Here is a 24,313-nt window from a genome sequence, read left to right as displayed (position 1 = left end):
TTATGTTTCACCTTTAGAGCTGAAATTGATTGGGTTGATAAGGCTGATCCAGCATCATTCTTTCAGTTTAAAGATGGATCACATGCTCAATGACATCGGTGACAATTAAGGGGAAGTGATTTAAAGAATAATGGCAGGAAGCGCTTCTTTACACAAAGAGTTGTGGAACTCTGGAACAAACTGCCAAGACATGCAGTTGAAGGAGAACCCTTGACAACCTTCAAGAAGATTCCAGATGAGATATTGGGACACCTTAGCTATTAGCTAAACAAACAGACTTGATGGACTGAATGGTCTTGTGTCATTGGTCAGATTTCATAAGTTCTTGTGATGAGCAGGGCCTTGTCTCCACCAGACTTGGCACTAATCTAATTCATTAGACCACAAAATCGTGTTTCCCCGAGTCTGAGAGTCCTTTCAATGCCTTTTTGGAAGTGGGCTTTTGTATGTTGTCTGGCCACTTGGCTCTAATTAGTAGAGAGTTGCAGTGGTTCTTGACCTTCTGGAAGGTTCTCCACTGTCCACACAGGTTCTCTGGAGCTACACCAGAGTGACTGTCGGGTTTTTGTCCACCTCTGTTCCCGTAGCTGTTTCTCCCAAGATTGCTCAGTTTGGCGAGGTAGCCAGCTCTAGGAAGGTGTTCTAAACTTGTTCCTTCCATTTAAGAATTTTATAGACTGTTGTGCTCTTTGGAAGCTTCAGTGCTGCTGGAATTTTTCGTAGTAGCTTTCCCCAGATCTGTTCCTCGACACAATCCTGTCTTTATGCTCTGCATGCAGTTCCTTCGACTTCATAAACTAGTGTTACCTCTCATACACATGGTCAACTTTAGGAGCTTTCCTAGACAGGTGTGTGCCTTTTCCCAGTGATGTCCAATCAATTGAATTCAACACAGTTGAACTCCAATCGAGGAGTAGAAACATCTCAGGAGTGATCAATACAAATTTCAAGTGTCATAGAAAAGGCTCGGGAATATTGGTGTCAATGGGATATTTCAGTTTTTTATCTTTAATGGTCTTTAGAGTCCTGGCGCTTTCTGTCTTGTGGTGAGACATGAAAGTTATCTAGTGACCTGAGATGAAGACTGGACTCCTTCAGTACTGTGTGTTCCTTCGACTTCATAAACTAGTGTTACCTCTCATACACATGGTCAACTGTAGGATCTTTCCTAGACAGGTGCATGCCTTTTCCCAGTGATGTCCAATCAATTGAATTGACCACAGTTGATCATCCCCGGTGTGATCAAATCAAAGGGATGCTTCTGAACCATATTTCAAGTGTCATAGCAAAGGCTCTGAATATTGGTGTCAATGGGATATTTCAGTTTTTTATCTTTAATGAGTCCTGGCACTTTCTGTCTTGTGGTGAGACATGGACGTTATCCAGTGACCTGAGATGAAGACTGGACTCCTTCAGTACTGTGTGTCTTCAGAGAATCCTTGGGTATCGCTGGTTTGACTTTGTGTCGAATGAGCGGTTGCTCACAGAGTCCCGATTGAGGCACATTACCTGCATGGAGTAGGAGCGTCAGTTATGCCATGATTTCCCAGAGGGTGATCCGGCTCACAGGATCCACATTGCTGAGGACCCGAGTGGCTGGACCAGGGCAAGAGGGCACCCACATAACTCCTGCCTGCGGCAGATAGAGGGTCATTTCCGGAGGGTGGGACTGGACCATGTGTGTGCCTAGGGGCTGCCAACCAGGATCCAGTAACAAGCTGTACCACTGCATGCTCCCCAACTTTACCTGACCTTACCTGTTCTACCTTTAATAAATTTGCAGAATTTTCTTTAAATTTAGTTTTTACTTTGTCATTTTGGGGCAATTAAGTATTGTTTGTTGAAGGACAAAAATTCATTTAAATGATTTAACACAAGGATGCAAGATAACCAAATGTGATAAAAGTAAAGGGTCTGAATACTTTCTGGAGGCATTCTAAATACTGTAGAATGTCCAAAACATTTCCCTCCTTAGAAGCATATTGTCAGAGTTTCCACCACAAGGACGTGGACTGACTACTTCCACTGCTCTACATTGTAAGACCCAAAGTAAAATACTGCAGTTCTGCAAATTGTGTGGGAACCATTTGATCCGTGACTGCGGTTTGTGTCATACTTTTATGAAAAGCCAGAATGTACAAGTCCGTTTAGAAACAGTGAGAACAATCACAGTGCAGATAAAGTTCAGTATGTAAACACTGTGCCAACCTGCTCCATGCCACCCACAATCACTCAGCTGCCACTTTAATTTAGCCTTTAGGAGAACATCTCTGCACAGTGTGGTGGATGGCCGGGACGCGCCTTTGACACTCGATACGGGGGAGCAGCCATGGGGTGCACACTATGTCCTCCGGAACGCTTGCTGGGTTACATCGGGGCCACAATCATGGAACACCGGGGCTCATCTCTGGTGGATTCCATGGCCACCGCCATGAGGAGCTGCACAGCTAAACAAGCCCGTGTGGGCTGAAATGCAGCCACACCAGGAAGTGCAGCCTGATTAATTATCACCTGAAGCACTTCCGGGTGGACTGTAAGAAGAGCCTGCAGCCACTACTTGAGGCACGTGCCAGAGTCGGGAGGAGGAGGAGGAGGGTGAAGCTGCCTGGGAAAAGTGGAGGATATTTCTGTTGGATTTGTGTTTGTGGTGACAGAACTGTGTTGTGTCTGTGGATACGAGGAAGGCGTATCCCAAAGACGAAGAAAAATAAATCTTTTTCTTTTATTTTTACACGTGCCTCTATTGTCAGTCTGTGTCGGGTCAGGTGCCTATATAGCGCCTTTCACAACAGACAAAAGTAGAACATTAAAAATCCACACAGTCACTGCTTGGACCAGAACTGTGAGCAGCCCTGTGCCACCTGCGATTTAATTATCTGGCACCATTTTCTTTCCTTTTAAATGTGGCTGTCAACCCTTCTTTCGGTATCGGGAGCCACTTTAGTTGGCACACTTCATTTTGCAGTTGTCTTCAGTTTGCCTTGTTACCCTGACAGGAGCAGAGCCGTAGAAGTGAGGCCGGCGTGGTTTTAGGTATACGTGTGCCCACTGGGATTCTCCCGCAGCTCCACATGAAAAACTCAATGACAGATTTTCAAAAGTCTAAAAAGGCTGGCTACCTCTAGGATCTGGAATTAATTAGAATGAATTAATCAGAAATAAAAAATCGCTCTGTCATAGTGGGCTCTCTCTTGCTGCTAAGCACCCTGTTGAATGTATAATGCGCTTGCAGTTTGGATCCAGCTAGAGCTGTGTTATTTTAAAGAATGCCGCACAGAATACGCAGTTCAAGTAATTGTTGTTTTCATGAACAAAATGAAGTGCTGCTAATTTTTTACACGTATGTTATGATTCGTTTTCACATTTTGCTTTGACTGAACCACACTACGGTCCTTTGGTCTGATTCCACTGACAGATGACTTTCTCCTGCGTGTGTGACGATGTGGGTTCTGGCTCCACGCTCCCATCTGATATTTGGAAGCCCTGGAACCCAACACCGTCGATAATGTCACCGAGTGAGCTAAATAATGGAGTCAACAACTGAGCAAAGGGATGGTTCAAAAGTGCAAAAGTGCTTTTATTCAAAGCAATAATCAAAAACAAAGTGTTCAAATAAATAAAGTGCAGTGCTTCTCAAAGTTCAATAAATAAATAAATAATCCATTAAGAAATTGGAGGTTAAAACCACTACAAAAAACAATCCTTTAAAAACGAGGTGAAAACGTTTCTTTCAGGAGCAGTCTTTAAAAATCAACAAGTTCAGTGCCTTCTTTTAACTGGTGACTCCCCTGCTTCTCCCTGTCCAGGCTTCGCAACAGGGGAGCCACTCTACCTGCAGCGGACCTTCACTCCACTGCAGATCTGGCGGTGTCCCGATCCCTGGCTTCGGTTCCGCTCCCTCCAGACCGCGACTTGGAAATTCCTCACACGGCCAAGGCTCTCACGTGGAGGACACCACATCCCAAATCCTGACTCCCGCTGCCATCCGCGGCCCCATGCGGAGTCATCCGTCTCCTTCTTTGGTCACTCCCGCTACCTGCTTGTTCAGCGGGAGCGACAACAACTACTACGCCCTGGTGTCGGCCTAACACCCAGGCTGTCTTCTCAGCTGCCTACGAGCGCACGCTCGCTCGCCACTTCCTGCTGCACCGAATTGCTTGCTCTCTCTCTATTTACTGCTTCCTGCTGCCAACCTCCGTTTCCTTCTCTTTCTCTGATATTTCTTTTCGTTTGTTCTTTTTTTTTCTCCTTATCCGACTCGCGCTTCTTTTTATATAGCGAGGGGCCATAGCAGCTGCAGTATATTAGCCACAGGAACAATCACGGATGTGGGCAGTCCCTCACCTGTGCACTAGGTGAGAAACGCCCACACCGCAGATCGCCCCGCGGCTTGCTACGACTACTACGCCCCCTCACGAAGCCACAGCGAGTGCGGTGATTATTTATTTAAAAACTGGCCCTTACTGAGAGTGCTGTGGACCCGCTATACCACAGCGTGGCTCAGGGGTTACTGGTGTGGGTTCAAATTCTGCGTTGTGTCATTGTCTGTATGGAGTTTGCACATTCTGCCTGTGGCTGTGTGTGACGGTGCAGGTCCTGCTCCATACTCCCTCTTCCTGTTTTGGGAGCCTCCTGAACCCAACACCATCAATAACGTAACAGAATGAGCTGACAGATGGGGACAAAACACGTGCTAAGCGTGTGCATTTTTGCATTGGAAAATTGCACCTACATTTTTGTTGTACCATGTCTCATTGTTACAATGACAATAAAGATTTTGATTGATTTTCATTGTTTGATTGATTGGGATCGTGCAAAGTGCTTTTATTAACATTAAAAATATCAAAACAGTTTGTGTCCAAAAGTGCAGTTCTCAAAGTTCATAAATAATCCATAAAAACAGTGAAAAATCCAAATGTTTAAAACCAGGCTAAACACGAGACTAAAAACCACCAGACACTGAGTCAAACGAGGCAAGTCTAACTCCTTCCAAGTCTTCTAGCTCACCCATTGTTTGTTCAACTGGCAGAGACTTCAGCAACAACAACAACAACAACAAACAACAACAACATTTATTTCTATAGCACATTTTCATACAAACTGTATCTCAAAGTGCTTTACATATTAAAGAATAGAAAAATGAAAGACACAATTATAAAACAAAATAAATCAACATTAACATCGAATAAGAGTAAGGTTCAATGGCCAGGGGACAGAAAAACAAAAACTCCAGACGGCTGGAGAAAAAATAAAATCTGTAGGGATTCCAGACCACGAGACCGCCCAGTCCCCTCTGGGCATTCTACCTAACATAAATGAAACAGTCCTCTTTGGATTTAGGGTTCTCACGGAAGGGCTTGATGATGATGATGGTCACGTAGACTTCTGCCTTTAAATCCATCCATCGTTGTTGGAGCATCATGAAGCTTTGAGTAGGTGGAGGTGGCGCAGGCCACCACCACAAAGAAACCGGAAAAGGAAACAGAAAAGAGAGTAGGGGTCAGTACGGTCCTCTCAATCCTGACCCCTCCGTCGGTGTCTGCCAGACCACTCGGGGTTGGTTCTCCTCTCGTCATCCTTCACGACCACGCAGTCATCCCTTGGATCCCTGGAGAGGACGCCACCTCAATCGTGCCCACTCCTCAGCCCAATCCATCTCTAGAGCACAGATCCCTCACTCCGTGACTGCGCTGCCTTCTCTCTTTCTCCAGCCGGTATCCTTTTTCTCTGACCCAATGCCACACTCTCATTCTGCAAGCCTTTCTCTCTCTTTTGTTTCTTTCTTTTCTTCCTGTTTCATTTCTGTCCTTCATTTTTTTCTCCCTCGTCACTGTTCCGGCCCATACTTATACAGCTCCATGGGCGCAGTGTCTCAATCATGCACCGCAGGAAGCCGATGAAGCAATCGAGAACGATCGCCCCCTTGCGTGTAGGTGCGAGTCGCCCCAATTACTTTATTAACCCCGCCGTGGTTGTGCGAGTGCACCCACGGAGAATGACACCTCCAAACGGATTATTTATTAAAAACTGGCCATTCGTTCAAAGCCGCGGGCCCACGTTTGTCTCACAACCCCAAAGTCTTAAAGATTTTTTTAACTACTGACTAGCGTTAAGAATTTTGGATAAATTCACCTATGTTTTTTTTTTGCAGTGAATATACTGTGTTCTCTGCCAAATGCTTTCCTGGAAATTCACAGAGTGGCCTGCTAAGGCCAAAGGCATATTGCATGACTTTCTGTTATGGAATTACGTCATTTTTGCCGATCCTACTTTCTGATCTCATCACCTCACAGATCAGATCACTGCACTCTGTCCTTTTGAATAGAGTGCAGTCAAAGTCTTACTTGAAAGTCCACCAACATGCAATGCATTGCCACTTTCTGCCACCATGATGAACAAGAATGCATAAAAATTAGCCTAAACAATGAAAACAGCAGGTTTGTACATTATATTGCTTTTTTATTTTTAGTTGTGTACTAAAATAGTACCTAATTTTGTAATAAACATCACCCATTAAGAGCACTGTCACATTATTTAGTGTTTAAACTGCTGTGTGAACACTGAGCGCACAGTAGTCCCTTCCCTAATTCATTCTGTGTTAAATACATCTTGAACTGCATTAAGAAAATGAGCAGAATATCCACAACAAGCCTCTTCGCGTTTTTTAATTCTGATCTGCATCCACTGCTCTGTTTTCTGGGTTATTTGCACAGTGGCTTACTTTATCAGATGACCCGTCTCTCTCCCCCCACTTGTCACTTTGCTCTTCTTCATGCACTTTGTCATTGCAGCTTTGACCAGGTCCAGCTGGCAGTTGGCTTTAAGTGTGTGAGTGGAATCAAAGTTGAAGTAAAGAGAGCTCTTCCTCGCTGTTTTGTATGCTGCAGCCCATCTGACATGCTCTTAGCCGTTTACTAGCAGGATAGCAAGTGGAGGAACGGCCTTGTCGAGGACATGATGTGTTTATGCAATCAACAATGTGCCCTTTTCAAACTTCAGAACTGCATTCTGCAAACTGAGCACTTCAGACCGGGTTTTCATTCATTTCGTCATGTGCTTGCTCTGATCGGCTTTCCCTCAACCCTGTCTAATCTCCCAGTTCCTAAAACAACCACATAATATGATGCTACCACCATCATGTTTCACCTTTGGAGATGAATTGATTAGGTTTATAAGGTAGATCCAGCATCATTCTTTCAGTTTAAAGATGGATCACATGCTCAATGACATCGGTGACAATTAAGGGGAAGTGCATCTAAAGAATAAAGGCAGGAAGCTCTTCTTTACACAAAGAGTTGTGGGACTCTGGAACAAACTGCCAAGACATGGAGTTGAAGGAGAACCCTTGACAACCTTTAAGAAGATTCCAGATGAGATCTTAGCTATTAGCTAAACAAATGGGCTTGATGGACTGAATGGTCTTGTCTCATTGGTCAGATTTCATAAGTTCTTGTGATGAGCGGTGCCTTGTCTCCACCAGACTTGGCACTAATCTAATTCATTAGACCACAAAATCGTGTTTCCCGCAGTTTGAGAGTCCTTTCAAAGCCTTTTTGGAAGTGCGCTTTTGTATGTTGTCTGGCCACTTGGCTTAGATTAGTAGAGTTGCAGTGGTGCTTGACCTTCTGGAAGGTTCTCCCCTGTTCACACAGGTTCTCTGGAGCTACACCAGAGTGACTGTCAGGTTCTTGTTCACCTCTGTTCCCATGGCTGTTTCTCCCAAGATTGCTCAGTTTGGCGAGGTAGCCAGCTCTAGGAAGGTGTTCTAAACTTCTTCCTTCCGTTTAAGAATTTTAGAGACTGTTGTGCTCTTTGGAAGCTTCAGTGCTGCTGGAATTCTTCGCAGCTTTCCCCAGATCCGTTCCTCGACACAATCCTGTCTTTATGCTCTGCATGCAGTTCCTTCGACTTCATAAACTAGTGTTACCTCTCATACACATGGTCAACTTTAGGAGCTTTCCTAGACAGGTGTGTGCCTTTTCCCAGTGATGTCCAATCAATTGAATTGACCACAGTTGAACTCCAATCGAGGAGTAGAAACATCTCAGGAGTGATCAATACAAATTTCAAGTGTCATAGAAAAGGCTCGGAATATTGGAGTCAATGGGATATTTCAGTTTTTTGTCTTTAATGGTGTTTAGAGTCCTGGCGCTTTCTGTCTTGTGGCGAGACATGAATGCTATCCAGTGACCTGAGATGAAGACTGGACTCCTTCAGTACTGTGTGTTCCTTCGACTTCATGGACTAGTGTTTGCTCTCATACACATGCTCAAATATAGGAGCTTTCCTAGACAGGTGCGTGCCTTTTCCCAGTGATGTCCAATCAATTGAATTGACCACAGTTGATCATCCCAGGGGTGATCAAATCAAAGGGATTCTTCTGAACCATATTTCAAGTGTCATAGCAAAGGCTCTGAATATTGGTGTCAATGGGATATTTCAGTTTTTTATCTTTAATGAGTCCTGGCACTTTCTGTCTTGTGGCGAGACATGGACGCTATCCAGTGACCTGAGATGAAGACTGGACTCCTTCAGTACTGTGTGTCTTCAGAGAATCCTTGGGTATCGCTGGTTTGACTTTGTGTCGAATGAGCGGTTGCTCACAGAGTCCCGATTGAGGCAAATTACCTGCATGGAGTAGGAGCGTCAGTTATGCCATGATTTCCCAGAGGGTGACAGGATCCACATTGCTGAGGACCAATTTTTCATATTGCTTTTTTATTTTTGGTTGTGCACTAAAATAGTAATAAACATCACCCATTAAGAGCACTGTCACATTATTTAGTGTTTAAACTGCTGTGTGAACACTCTAAGCACACAGTAGTCCCTTCCCTAATTCATTGTGTGTTAAATACATCTTGAACTACATTAGGAAAATGAGTAGAATATCCACACCAAGCCTCTTTGCCAATGATTGCAATCAGAGGAAGCTACACTTGAGACACTGAATAAGAGGTAAGGCTTTATTGTAGCATTAAATGTGCATTACGGTTCGTATGTAAGTTACGCAGCTGTCCCATATCCCACCCAATGACTTATTTTTTCTGTACCCTAAAAAGATGTTAATTTGCATTGTATTATAGTCTTCCTGTCCTTTAACAAAGTCAAAAGTTCAGATTTAATGGACCCAGGGACATGGGACTTTTCTACTCTTCTATTATAAAACTATTTTTTTAATTTAATCTGTATGATGATTAAACTCCAGAAAATTTAGACCATACGGTTGTTTTTTTTTTTGTGGGAAAATGTTTACTTTTTAATACAGAGATTTAAAAACATATTGGGAATCGCCTGCTTTCATTAAATAAGAAATAATAGGCTTTTGTAGATTGTGTACACTTTATGGCCAAAAGTATGTGGACACCCCACCAAATTCAGGTGTTTCATTGTTAACAGATGCAGAAAATGGTGGTGTAATCTCTATGGACAAACATTGTCATGTGTCATAGTGAAGAGCTCGGTGACTTTAAACGTGGCCCTGTCATAAGGTACCTCCTTTGTCCTACAAGTTAGTATGTGAAAATTCTCATCTGCTAGATCTGCTGAAGTGGAAGTTTCAAGGAACAACAAGAGCTCAGTTGTAAAGTGGTAACCCTCGCAAACTCACACAGCAGGACCACCGAATGCTGAACAACAATAAAAATATATTTCTTGCATAACTAAAAATCACACAATGAATGCCTCTGTAGTGCTTTCACAGGGCGTGTTTGTTGACAGCGCACTCCTTGACTCTCCAAGAAAAGCAGAGAAAACTCACAAAAATATCCTGTTTGCACTGATTTTTGTTTTTTGTATCTCACACCCTCATACGCCTTTATCGTAAGAGCATCACTTATCTACGAGGGAGCGTTCGATCAGAAGAAAATATGAAGCTGGTTTTAACTTAATCGTCGTTGAAGTTATGAAAGAAATTGGTAACTTCGCTGCTGCAACAAAATTCAATGTGTCTGAGAAACTGGTGTGAGATTGGAGGTGGCAAGAAAATGTAAAAAAATAAAAAGCAAGTGTCGCATTTTTGAACGGGCGTATAAGTCGGTGTCTGATTTAATGATCGATTTTTTGGGTTTCAAGACCTGACTTCTACGTGAGTACGAGGTGTGGCAGAAAAGTAATGAGACTGGCAACACTGCAAGCGATCTTACAACGCTGCGCTGTTGTTCTTGATAGAGCACGTGTATCAGTACCCTCCCATAGCTCAGTGCGAGTTTCAACTCCTTCCGTTATCTACGTGATTTTTGTGACTGCTATTAGTGAAGTTGTGTTTTTGGTTGTGCGTCACGCAAAATGGAACAGCGGAATTTGGAGCAACGTTGTGCCATTAAACGGCAAGTGTAACGTTTGAAAAGTTAAAACAGGCCTATGGGGAACATTCTTTATCCCGAGCTCAAGTTTATCAGGGAGGACTTCAACTTCGAAAACCAATGAAAACATCGAACGTGTGAACACTCTTGTGAGATCAGACCGTCGTTTAACATTAAGAATGTTGAGTGAACAATTAAATTTGAACAGATTTACCGTTCATCGAATTTTGACTGAACATTTGCACATGCGAAAGGTCTGTGCCAAAATGGTGCCGAAAAACTGCCCTCTCCATAACAGAATTTTTGACCTCAAAAGGCATTCCTGTGGTTCCCCAGCCCCCTTATTCACCTGACCTCAGTCCGTGTGACTTTTTCCTTTTGCCTAAACTGAAAAATGTCCTCAAAGGACGTCATTTCGGGACTTTAGAAAACATCCAAAAGAGTGTAACGGACATGCTGAAGACCATACCGGTTGAAGACCTCTAGCGCTGCTACCAACAGTGGGAACAACGTCTCCATCGTTGTGTAGCTGCCCAAGGGAACTACTTTGAAGGGGATAACATTGATGTATGAAAAAAATAAAAACTTTGGTAAATAAAAAACCAGTCTCATTACTTTTCTGCCACACATATACATTACTTTGGTTACTTTCTTGATTTTCTAATTCTGAAGTGTGCAGAATTTAATTTTGCATTCATGTTCTAACTTATTGATTTAAATGTGTGATAGTTTTTAGGGCTAGTTTAATATATTTCATTTTGTGTATCATAAGCACTACCATTTTGGGTGTTTTTCCTTTTGGTGGTGTGAATGCCAGGGGTCGATGTCGCCCCATTAAACCCAAAGGACAGATACGCAGACACAGGATACAAGCACAAAGAAGTTCTTTAAAATGTTTTTCCTTCTTCCAAGTGCCTTTTAAGCACTACAGCCACCATAAACAAGTAAATAAACAACAAATCTCTCCTCCATTCCTCCCAGCAAGCTCTGTCCTACTACCTCCCAACTCCGGCTCACTTGTTGGGTTCACAACAGTCCTTTAAATAGTCCTTGACCCGGAAGTGCTTCTGTCCTTCCGTCCATGTGACTCGTCAGATGGAGAATTGTATTTTTCTTCAGCCCGGAAGTATTTCTGTGCTTCTGTCCCCATGACTTTGGAGCACATCCGGGCTATGTAGACACTATTAATTTCCCAGTCTCCCTGCAGCATCTCCTAGCAGCAAAAACAGTACCCAGAAGGGCTATGTTGCCAAACTCCAAGTCCCATAATGCCCTGCAAGCATCCGGGGTACCGCTGCAGTCCAGGGAAGCTGCCATCTGTCGTCCTGGGGGAGGCAGTGTCCCTGATAAGCTGCCTTCCCCCATCCTTCCATTACTGGGGTGTCCCAGCTGTGAAAAACTGCCAGCCGTCCCTTACAGTGGTCATATGGAAGATAGAAAACTGAACGTAAATGAAAAATCAGATTTGTTCCAAAGCGACCATAGAAACTAAATGGCATTACCAGAATACTATCTAGAAACAAGAACTTCCAAAAAAATCTCACTTTTGCATAAAATTCTAACAGAAGAAAATAATTTTTCACTAATAATTGGAAACAATTACATTCCCATATAGAAGATCAGTCCAAACCTTTAATCAAATTGTAGAATAAGCAGTTATATCAGAGAAAAGGCCATTCTTGTTTCTTTGGTGTTTTTAAATATCTGCTCATGCTGCTGGCTCTCCTCTCTTTCTCTCAGGCATGGGTTGAATTCTGCTTGACTTGATTGTATGTTATGTTGTTTTCTTCAAATAAGACCATTAAAAAAAAAAGAAAAGAATTTTTAACGTTTACCGACTCATAACACTCAGAAGCTGCACATTTGAGGGACTTCCATAAGTGCCCAGTGTCCATGTCTTCTTCATCGAGGCCTACCAGTTGTGTAAAAGCGACACTTTTAAATCGCTGCTTAACAAAATTGTTCTTAGAGTTCAACTTTGCTGCTCCGCTCAATTCTCCCCATTAAAAAGCTGACCTGATGTAGCTTGGGTCGCTTCAAACTGAGCTTCTAGGAATCAGCAGGCTTTATTAAGTTGTATCTTATTTTCCACATTTACACTTGTCTGAGTACTTTGATAATTTATTCTGAATATAAAATTTCTAGTATCTAATGAGACCTAATGATATATCATTAAGGGGCTTTTTTCCACTTTTGTGAGCTTTACAATATGCCTTTTGATTTTCTGTAAAATGAATGCGATCCCAGTTCAGGTTTTCTATGTATGAACTAAAGACATGAAATATTTTATCAGAGATCATTGAAAACAGCTTCACAATGTCTGCCTCGCTAATCAAAGCCTTCCCTGTGACTGACAGGTTCTTATGTTTTACCAGGAGGCAACGAACACTTAAGAATAAGCTTCTAATGTGGCTTCTCGAGTGCTATAATACTCAAATCGTATTAAAAGCGGGCTGATGTTAAAACAGTTTTTCACCATAGGTTAAGAGTGATTATGCTCATTAAAATATTCCATTTAACAGAAATTGCCACGAGCGATAAATCTGGTGAAGGAACCATTATCCACTAAGAAATATGAAGGCTTTAGAGGAATTTGCTGGATTTGAAGAAAAAAAAATATATTCAAGAATACAAATTAAAAATAAAGCAGATTTTCAATTTTCTAATGTTTATTTCAGCTATTCATAACTATCACACATTCCCAAACAATTCAGTTTCGAAAGATAACCGACTGTAATTACAATAATAAATCACAATAATCTGCAATCTTGGTCTACTTCACTCAGAAACTAATGATGGCTAATCTTATTAAAGTCATATTTAACACTAAAGCTGTTCCAGTTTTCATAATAAATCATCAAATCTTGAAAAAAAAAAAAGTTTATTGGAATGTCTGGTATTAGCAGTAGGAACATTTTAGCAGAGCAGAGCAGTGGCTAACAGTGCCGACTCACAGCTCCAGGACACCAGCCCAACTCTCACCTTAGTGTTCATCCTGTACACAGCTTGTCGTCCCACATCCCAGCAGCATGCGGGTCAGATTGGTCATCAAAACTGAATTGACACTGGGGCCTGGGATAGACTGGCACCTTAGCTAAGGTGAACTGACTTGCAGCGCTCCTTCCCGCCAGTCCATGTCAACAGGGCTAGTGAAATGGGTGAGCAACTTCAGGTTCCTTGGAGTTCACATCTCTGAGGACCTGACGTGGATTCAGTATTTCCAAGTGCAGGTCAAAAAGGCAAGGCAGTATCTGTGACTTCTGAGGAAACTGAGGGTCTCCCTAGCGATTCTAAAAACTTACCACACTGATGCTCTAGAAAGTATCCTGACACCAAACATGACATCCTATTTTTGCAACTGCTCTGCCTTTGACTGCAAAACCCTGCAAAGGATCAGATCTGCTCTCCCCTCCATGCAGGTCATTTATACCAAACAAAATCAACAAGGATTCATCGTACCCCAGTAACAAACTAATTCACCTGCTGAAACTGGGCAAAAGGTTCTGCAGTCTTATATCCAAAACAGTGGAGCTCAGGAGGAACTTCTGTGCTCAAGCTATAAGGCTACACAATCAGGACATCTTTTGAGCATTACCTACACACCAGTCACATGTAATCGCACCCCTGCTTCATATCTGCCATTGTTTTACTCATTCATACAGAGAGATTTGTTATTCAATACTGTCTGTCTCTCCCCTTCTCTGTGGGTTTTCCCCAGGGTACTTCAGTTTTTTCTTCCAAGTCAGTTGTGGCTTGAAATTGTACAACCATTGTGAGTCATTGACAATCACTGCGTGTGCTGAAGACCACCGGTCCTATAGTATGACATCTAAACCAAGTTTATGACTAGCCACAACAAAATCAAACAAGTTTTAGTAACAAGTTGTTGCAAGAATATAGGGGTGTGTGTCTGTGTGTGTGTGTGAACTGACAACCAATGAGTCCTGAGACGGAAGTGAAATGTAGATAGATAGATAGATAGATAGATATGAAAGGCACTATATGATAGATAGATAGATAGATAGATATGAAAGGCACTATATGATTGATAGATAGATAGATAGATAGATAGATAGATAGATAGATAGATAGATAGATAGATAGATAGATAGATAGATAGATAGATAGATAGATAGATAGATAGATAGGGAACTTATAATAAAATGTTCATCTCCAGTTTTCGTCGTATCTTGACATTTTGGGGTCCCCTGATACTAAAAACATTGACATTGTCTGTATGTGTGTGTGTTTGTCTGTGTATCACAGTTTCTTGAAGAAGGTCTAGAGCTAAAACAGCTGGACAGAAAAATACCAAACTCGAAACTTAAGCCTGTTATGAGATGACAATGTGCTGATTAGTTTTTGAGCCAAATCGCGCAAGAGAAATTGGCATGCTAGAGGAACCCTCAAATACTGTAATTCTACAATTAATTATGAATACTTCTCGTCAATTGCTATCATAAAGACTTATTTTATGATCAGAAAGATCAGCATCAGAGCGGTAAATAATTATTGAAATGTCATAGAATAGGTTTGGGTAACTTGCTTCCTAGGCCGTAAAGCCTACTGACGCTCACATCTGAATTTTTTTTCCTCTGACTCTTTTGCTTATTCACTGCTACTGCTGCAACATTAAACCATCTGGACTCTTCATGCTGTCCTGTTTGCATCTACTGCACAGCACTCTGTGTCATACCTTTAAAGAGGTAAGCTCACGTATTACACTAACTGTAGATCGCACAAAAGGATATTCCTTTTAAAACACGAATACACCAACACATTTTCCAGTTTTCTTCTGTGGGCGCATTTTGTGTTTAGATAGATAGATAGATAGATAGATAGATAGATAGATAGATAGATAGATAGATAGATAGATCCACTGGCTGATACAGCATTATGATGTCAAGCTGGCCTCAAAAAGCATCATGAGACACTGGGAAAAACTGTCAAACCTGGCCACACAATGAATTTCCAGGAAAATATCTGACGAACAAAGTCACCTGCAAACTCAGTGTATTAGCTGTGGAAAAACCCTTTGGCAAATAATAGGAGTCAGGCAGCTGCACTTTGGACGAGCTGTATACGGGACAGGGAAGACTGACTAACATTCAAAGAGAGAGAATTTCAATGGTCAAGAAGAGGAGAAAGGACAGGGCAGATTTCACTTTGGCAGTCTTCTGAAACTCAAAGAAACTGCTTTCGCCACATTGGTAATTTGATTGTCAATTGATGGGTGAATGGATGGTAATGTATTTTAGATAGATAGAATGGTATAATATGAGAGTGAACACTGACGCCTGGCCAGCTCTGCTCTGTTATGTATTTGAGACAAGAAGAGATGGGACTTCTAAAATTTGCTGGAAGGTTGCCATTCATCTCCTGTTGGCTCAGGGGTGGAAGTGGGAAGAGAAGTGAGTAACTGAACCTCGCCCAAATCCATTTCCTATTTTACCACCTTTGCAAGTCTCCAATACAGCCCCATAATACATTTGTGACTGTTTATGACTTTATAAATACGCATGTTGTAAAAATATAACAAGGGAACAAAAATTATGGGATTTGTGACAGAATCCCATTTGATCTTGAAATTTTCAAAAAGAAAAACATAAAAATAAATTCTGAATTTGCGTTAAGCCATTCTATTTGGCAGGCGGGGTATGTGCTCATAACCAAATGTAATGATTCACTTAATTAAATTTTAATTTCACCTTATATAGTAATGTATATTAACAAGCTAGAGGCCAAACCTTAGCATTTATAATTAATAACATTAATAATCAATAACATAGACATCCAATTAAAAAAAGAAGAGGGAGTTTCTGTAAAAAGGCCGTCTGCGTGGCACACTCCCCAGAAGAAAGTAATGCTACTGACCAAACAAGCGTGGCTTTCTGCAGGTTTGATGAAGTATCTTCTTGTTTTTCTTACTACAAACATCAGTGGCAGCTGCTAGCTAGTTATTCTCCATGATGCTTGTTTACTTTCGAGCAATGCATCATTTCTTAATCCATTATAATCCACTTTGATTTCCTGCCAAATCACGTCGACCTGACAACACTTTTGTGGTACGAAAGGAAATTTAAAACTGTGCAGGACACAGCAATTTAATTTGTCATCCCTTGCAATTTCTAGTAGCGTAACCTGACATTCTCAAGGCAATGAAATCCAGCAACTACGGAAGTTAAGTGTGACCTGCTTGGTGACTTGAGGTGGTGTAGTGGGAGACTGGCCTGAGGATGTTGGTAGTTCTAAACTGGTCGTGTGTTGGTGGGTATGTGGGTGTACCTGTAAGTATGGATTCATTTTACCTTGTGCCTGATACTTCCAGAATAATTAATTCCTGGCAATAACCAGGTTCAAACCATTCAATCAATCAGTCAGTCAATTAATCAATCAATCAAAGGCACATTTAAACACAATGAATGTTGACTGAAGTTCTTTACATGAACACAGAATAAAATATAATGGTGCAATGGTTTTTTAGCTGTCCCTGAGGGCAAGAGAAGCAAGTTCCAACTATACTGGACTATACTTTATGGTGGCCAAAAATGTGGCCTGAGCTGATCTGTGGGACCATCCCTACCTGAGATAAAACTAATAGAATTAAATATAAGAACAGTAAAATTTCCAACAGTTAGGAAGTATGAATTCACTAAGGCTTGCCCACCACAGATTCAAAAGTAGGTACTCACCCCTCCTGATACAGAAAGTATATTTTTGGTTTGCGCCGTCGCTCACCATAACCAATCATCTATGGAGGAAAAGTCGAAAGCTTTAGATTCGTCAAAAATGTTCATCTCCAGTTTTCGCCGTATCTCGACATTTTAGGGTCCCCTGATACTAAAAACATTGACATTGTCTGTATGTATGTGTGTGTGTTTGTCTGTGTATCACAGTTTCTTGAGGAAGGTCTACAGCTAAAACAGCTGGACAGAAAAATACCAAACTCGAAACTTAAGCCTGTTATGAGATGACAATGTGCTGATTAGTTTTTGAGCCAAATCGCGCAACAGAAATTGGCATGCTAGAGGAACCCTCAAATACTGTAATTCTACAATTAATTATGAATACTTCTCGTCAATTGCTATCATAAAGACTTATTTTATGATCAGAAAGATCAGCATCAGAGCGGTAAATAATTATTGAAATGTCATAGAATAGGTTTGGGTAACTTGCTTCCTAGGCCGTAAAGCCTACTGACGCACACATCTGAATTTTTTTTCCTCTGACTCTTTTGCTTATTCACTGCTACTGCTGCAACATTAAACCATCAGGACTCTTCATGCTGTCCTGTTTGCATCTACTGCACAGCACTCTGTGTCATACCTTTAAAGAGGTAAGCTCACGTATTACACTAACTGTAGATCGCACAAAAGGATATTCCTTTTAAAACACGAATACACCAACACATTTTCCAGTTTCGTTCTGTGGGCGCATTTTTGTGTTTAGATAGATAGATAGATAGATAGATAGATCCACTGGCTGATACAACATTATGATGTCAAGCTGGCCTCAAAAAGCATCATGAGACACTGGGAAAAACTGTCAAACCTGACCACACAATTAATTTCCAGGAAAATATCTGACGAACAAAGTCACCTGCAAACTCAGTGTATTAGCTGTGAAAAAACCCTTTGGCAAATAATAGGAGTCAGGCAGCTGCACTTTGGACGAGCTGTATACGGGACAGGGAAGACTGACTAACATTCAAAGAGAGAGAATTTCAATGGTCAAGAAGAGGAGAAAGGACAGGGCAGATTTCAGTTTGGCAGTCTTCTGAAACTCAAAGAAACTGCTTTCGCCACACTGGTAATTTGATTGTCAATTGATGGGTGAATGGATGGTAATGTATTTTAAAGTGCATTTATTCATGATATAAATGGTGGATTTGGGGAGAAGGCGTTCAGATATCATTAAAGCAAACCATGTGATTAAAATAGCTTTTACAAAAGTGAGAAAAGATGGAAGCAATCAAGAGATTGCAGTTTATTGATTTTTTTCCTGAACCAATAAGTAAGGCAATAGATATAAACTCAGTTTAGACCCAACATCAGATAGACAAGTGTTTTTGTTTTAGTCTTCCTTGAAAGGTCACACTTCGGTTATCACCCTCTTGCTGGTCATTACCGCTTTCTACACATCGATAGATGAAGACACGCTGCTCTGTTGACGTGCTGGTACCCCATTCACTCAGGTGTGGCTGTCATGCTCTGATTCTGTTTAGCACTCGTCACAACCAGTTCTCAAGTGATTTCTGATTTCTAGGCTGGAAGAACAGTATTTAAACTCTTTTTTGACTTTTGATTGTAAATCACTGACTCTTCATTTTGTTTCTTGGCAACAATTTTTAATTTACTTCCAAGGTATTTATTTATTTATTTATCCTATGGCAATAATACATAGTAAAGAATACCTTCAAATGTAATACAATATACGTATGTTAAAAGTCAATAATAACTGTACACATCTATAAGAATGTATAAGTAACTGTATTACACAGTGGAATTTACTTTGAAATCAATAAAATGTTCAGGTGTTTTATCTACTCAATAGCAAATGGGGCAGCATCAGCATATGTGTCCACTCACTAATGTAGGGCGTGCTTTCTTAATGTAATTCAGAACAAAATGAAGAACATTCTGGGCTAGAACATACTCCACATGTAAAAAGAGAATCGCATGTCCAGTATGGATTCTGTTAGCAGTTTTCCAAACTTGGTGGATCCTTTCAAATCCAGGAGGTCTCTCTTTTGTGGTATGGCAGTGAATATAGTTGGGTGTTGTTTGAGTCCAAGACTCTTCCCATTCCTTCTGATTATCAAAATTCTTTGCCCACAGGGCCCCTGCTGATCTTAGTGAAGGTTGCCTAGATTTCATCTGATTTAAGGAAGCCCTTGGAATATTGTAACATATGGGCAGTTGGAAATTTCCAGCCAATTTCCTGTATTCCCATGGTAAGGTGTTTAGGGGTGAAATCTGGGAAGCCACAAAACAGGAGTTGTCTTGATGCAACCAGTAATAATAGGCCTATTGGTGTCAAGTTGCATATCCAGGTTTCTAACACAATATTTAGCCAAACGAGTGCCCCATATTCCGCTGCACTGAATACGAGCCCCAGAGCTGAATACCTTAATGTTGTAGCTCTAGTACCCCAAGATATTCTGCACAGTCAAATTCAAATCAAATTTTTATTTGACACATACAAATTATACATACAGTACAATATGCAGTGAAGTGATAAGTTGCTCATCTCCAGTCAGAGCCTTGAAAAGAAAATACATAATTGTTACATAATAGTAAATGAGGAATGGAGGCATTTTTGTAGCACCTAAAACTAAAGGGTTACCTGTGCTTTTAATGTTATGTCATGGCCTCTCCCTAAAACCTGTTGACAAATCAAATTTTGGGACAATAATATTGAAGTTAGCTCTAAATGTTCTCCATGGGGGCATATTGATGAGTAGGCTTTGCAATGGATTGGCACAATTCGCCAAGATATGTTTCGTCCCCGTATGCTATGACCCAAAAGTGGACTGACGTCCCATCAAGGGTTGATTAGAAAATAAGAACATTAAAAATTTGTCAAATGAGAGGATACCATTCAGTCCATCAAATTTGTTGGTTTAGCCCAGCGGTTCTCAAACTTTCGTATTTCGCTCCCCAAACCCTTTCCCACCCCCCTTTTCTACCTGGAATAATTCTGTGCCCCCTGCATAATATAAGATAGATGAGAAAAACCCCTGATACAACTAACAAAGGTATGATACTCGTGCGGTGTCGCAGTATCCGATCATTTTTACTTCCATAAGACTTGCATGTGTTCGGCTAACTTCGATGAAATATTTGCAATTTTTTTTTTTTTTTAATTAATTTAATAACTGTTAAAATGCCTTGTGTGGTTTTTGGTAGTAATTCTAATCCCAAAAACAAAGAATAAATAATTTATTCTTATTTAATTATTTTTTTATGTAAAGAAACGATTAAATATGTTTTAATTTTTAAAAATCTCGTAAACGAGGACACCGATGAAGTCAATCTGCACGAGACAAACGTATTTTCGTCCGACAAATATTATACCGCTGTTAGTTTTATCATGAAAATAACCCAATACGCAATAAATTATTTAACTCAATTTGGCAATATTGGCTACTCTGCCAATGTAGTGCAGTCGCGCCGCATTATCACCTGATCTACTATTACATGAATGTTCGCAACAGATACGATACGTCTCGAACTTTCCGGATTGAAAATACGCGACTATAAAAGCAGCAGCAGCAGCGGTGCCACTCGTCAAACTAGAAAAGGAAAGATCTCGAATATCAAACCAAACCTGGACAGGCTGTGTACTTTAAAGCAGGCACATATTAGTTATTAGATCTATGCCTTCGAAATATTTTATTTTAATTTTAGTTATAATGCATTTATTGTGATTATATGCTTGCAAATTTAAATTTGAAATAAAAAATTAATTTTGATGTCTTGTTCATTTATTCGACGTCCCCCCTTGTACAGCTTCAGCGCCCTGTTTCCTTTGGAGGCATTAACTCTCCAGAAATGTGTTCTTTTGAAATTGCGGCATGTTAAGTAACCGGAAAATATAGAAATATGATATAAAAGGCGATATCCCTCCCATAGTGATTACGGCGGTACAAAAATCACATGAGATAAAAAGATATATTTTAGCTTTCTTTACTGACGATTTTACGCGGTATAACAGACGAAAGGAAGCCATAGCAAGACAATATCAAGGTATGATCTTGATCTATAGAGTCTGCCATTTTCGTCACTGCGCTGTAAGGTTTTTCCTGACGGATAACATCATCCATCCATAGGCTTCAAAGTGTATTGGCAGTAGGTCCATCCTTATATACTGGTTGCTCCACGTGCAGGCTCTTTCTCTGGTCTCCAAACAAGGACAGGAAAGGACGCAACTCCACCTCCAAAAAATACAGGAATAGCACAATGCCTACATGCAGTTCTCATTCTCCCAACAAGGAAATAAGATTTTGTGCTGACAGAGGACAGAAGTATACTATACTATACTACACTCCTCCAGTTGTCTTTGGCTATCTAGTCCTATGCTTGGCTGGCAATTCTAAATGCTGAGCCCCTGTGTACCATACTTGGCCTGCCTGTATGAATGAATCCATAACAGTGTGCACAGAGACAGTGATATTAAACTTCATATTATAACAAACATATTATAACACCCTCAGAGTGTGGTGCGTCCCACAGTTTGAGAACCTATGGTTTAGCTCATAACTAGGCTGTCCCAATTCTGACTTTGCTACAAATTCCAATTAAGACCCATCTTTCCACAACCACGAGTATTGAATTAAAGAGGTCAGAAGATGGATGGATGGATTTATTGTAATGCACCGAGTTCTTAAATCTGAGCTCCTTCCAATTACCTTTCTTACAAAACTTTGCTGTGGTTTTTAAAAGACCTGCTTGTGGTACTGATGATTAATAATGTAAACTAAAATATAAAGAGGTCCAAATCAAATACTGAAATAAAAATAAATCCACAAATATGGGGAAAAATAAAAGCAGAATATATGACTTTTGAGTGCAAGCAAAAAAAAAAACTTAACTGGTACCTACGGTAAATGATTGGGAGAGCAAAGTGAATGGAAACGTAATTTCTGCCATCAATGAATCCACTTCAAAGGCAGAGGGGTGGGTTTCTCTCGTTTTCACAAGGTAATTGACAAAAAATGGAAGTATGACACCTAAAATTAAAGTTTAGCTTCTTGTCTAGTAATAACACGTTGAGCAAAACATGAAATCAGGCAACTTGTTTCTCGTGCTATCTGAGTGATGATAATGTATATATAGTCGCAGCATCCAGTAATCACGTAATGCAGAGATGATGAAGCTTGGAGAACAAAAAAAGAAAAACTCCCACTCAATTCATTTTGTCTTTTTTTTTTTTTTTTTACAAATCCAATCAAATCCTGATCGTTACAGTTGTATAGATCAGATTATAAATACATCTTAACTGTGATCATTAATAATCAGTCATCTTTCTTCTTATTATCTGTTCAGATAAAGCTATCCATAACAGCAAGTTTAATTGAAAAGATTAAGAAGGAGGGGGTTAAATGTTATTTTTCAACCTTATTCCTAGCATCCATCTGTTTCCTGAACTCATATTATTTTAACCTCTAAATCTTTATTCTGAAAACTGTGCCTTAGCAAGATAGGTAGACAGACAGAGTGGATTCAGAAGGTACACAAACTTCTTCACGTTCTTCATGTGTATTGTGTCTGTATTTGTTACAGTCTTCTTGATTTCAGAATTTGTACGAGAGTATCTAACTACATCTAATGTGCTCATTACTTTTCTTACAAGAATGGTTAAAAGAAGCTTGCAAGTTCTGTTCTTTGTTTTTGTAAAACTGACTTATAGACCCTTGTTGTTCTGAAGCATTGTCATTTGTCACATTCATGAAAGCAAATGTAGAAATTTAAGTCTTATTGGTTTTGTAAAAGCGATCAGATTTTTTTCTTCTGTGTAATGCACCACTTAATACCATCCTAGCTTTGCAACTTATTTTTTTATCTACCTTAATAAAAGGACAAGTGTCTGTGTGTGTGTGTCAGTGTCTCTGTGTGTGCCTCCAAATTGCTATGCTAGTTGGTATTCAATTCGTTAAATCAGTGCTGATATTTGTAATGCCAATGTCTGTTGGAATGAAAAATGTAATGTATTATATTATTGCATGCATTACAAAATACATACCAATAGACAGTGCACTGCAAATTTTCATGCTATATTCAAAACAGAGTAACTGCCGTAAGCACAGAAATCATTTTATCCACCTTAATAAAAGGAAATGTGTGTCTGGGAATCTGTATGGCCATCCAATTGCTGTGTCTCTGTTATATGCCATGTAGATTAGATTAGACCTTTTTGTCACCATTTGCAAACTAATATATAATATTAATATATAATATAATAAAAACAAACCACACCACCAACCTCCCAAAATATATATTAGAACGTCTGGCTTGGATAAGAGAGAGCTGTTGCTGTCATAAGAGGCTTGTAGGTGGCAGTACGACAAGGTCAGACCTGCTCAGATTGTGCCACCACTTTAAATTTAAATTTGACTAAAGCTGCTCCGGAGTGTAGTGTCCATGTGTGGAAGATGCTGATAGATGTCTGTCTTTGTATGAAGTCACCACCATTCAGAATGATTCATCATTAACATATTGGTACACAGTGAATCATTACTGTTAACAACAATGACATTTATTTATTTAGTACATTTTCCTACAAATGATGTAGCTCAAAGTGCTTTACATGATGAAGAAAGAGAGAAAAGACAAAATACATAAGAATGAAATAAGGGAACACTAATTAACATAAAATAAAAGTAAGGTCCGATGGCCAGGGAGGACAGAAAAAACGAAAAATCTCCAGGCAGCTGGAGAAAAAAATAAAATCTGCAGGGGTTCTGAGGACACGAGACCACCCAGCCCCCTCTGGGCATTCTACCTAACATAAATGACTTCAATCAGTCCTTGTTGTATTCAGGGTTCTCATGGGAGAACTTGACGATGACGGTCATGTGGACTTCTGACCTCCAATCCATCAATGTAAGGACATCACGGTGCTTTGATCAGGTGGTGGTGGCGCAGATCACAACACCACAGAAAACCAGAAAAAGAACAGAAGAGAAAGTAGGGGTTGGTATGGATTACGGAGCCACCAGGAATAATAATGATAATTAATTGTATATAAAGTACAGAGCATCAGGATTAAACTAAGGTGAAGCTATGAGAACGCCATGTTAAAGTAATGTGTTTTTAGCAGTTTTTTAAAGTGCTCCACCGTATCAGCCTGGCGAATTCCTATTGGCAGGTTATTCCAGACTTTAGGTGCACAACAGCAGAAGGCCGCCCGCCTCACCACTTCTTTTAAGTTTAGCTCTTGGAATTCTAAGCAGACACTCATTTGAAGATCTAAGATGAAAGTCATTACGAGATATAAGATGGAGCAGATTA

The 24,313-nt window shown here is 40.4% G+C and overlaps 1 protein-coding gene across 7 annotated transcripts in view; it reads left to right on the top strand.

The window, feature by feature from the left end:
* LOC120530167 (catenin delta-2) overlaps positions 1 to 24,313 on the top strand; it is a 1,616,252-nt gene that overhangs the window by 1,364,811 nt on the left and 227,128 nt on the right. The gene's annotated exons all lie outside the window — the stretch shown is intronic.

This window comes from Polypterus senegalus, chromosome 5, assembly GCF_016835505.1.
Source record: "Polypterus senegalus isolate Bchr_013 chromosome 5, ASM1683550v1, whole genome shotgun sequence".
NCBI lineage: Eukaryota > Metazoa > Chordata > Cladistia > Polypteriformes > Polypteridae > Polypterus > Polypterus senegalus.
Note: the sequence above shows the minus strand (reverse complement) of the source record. Positions and strands in the feature narration are given on the sequence as shown.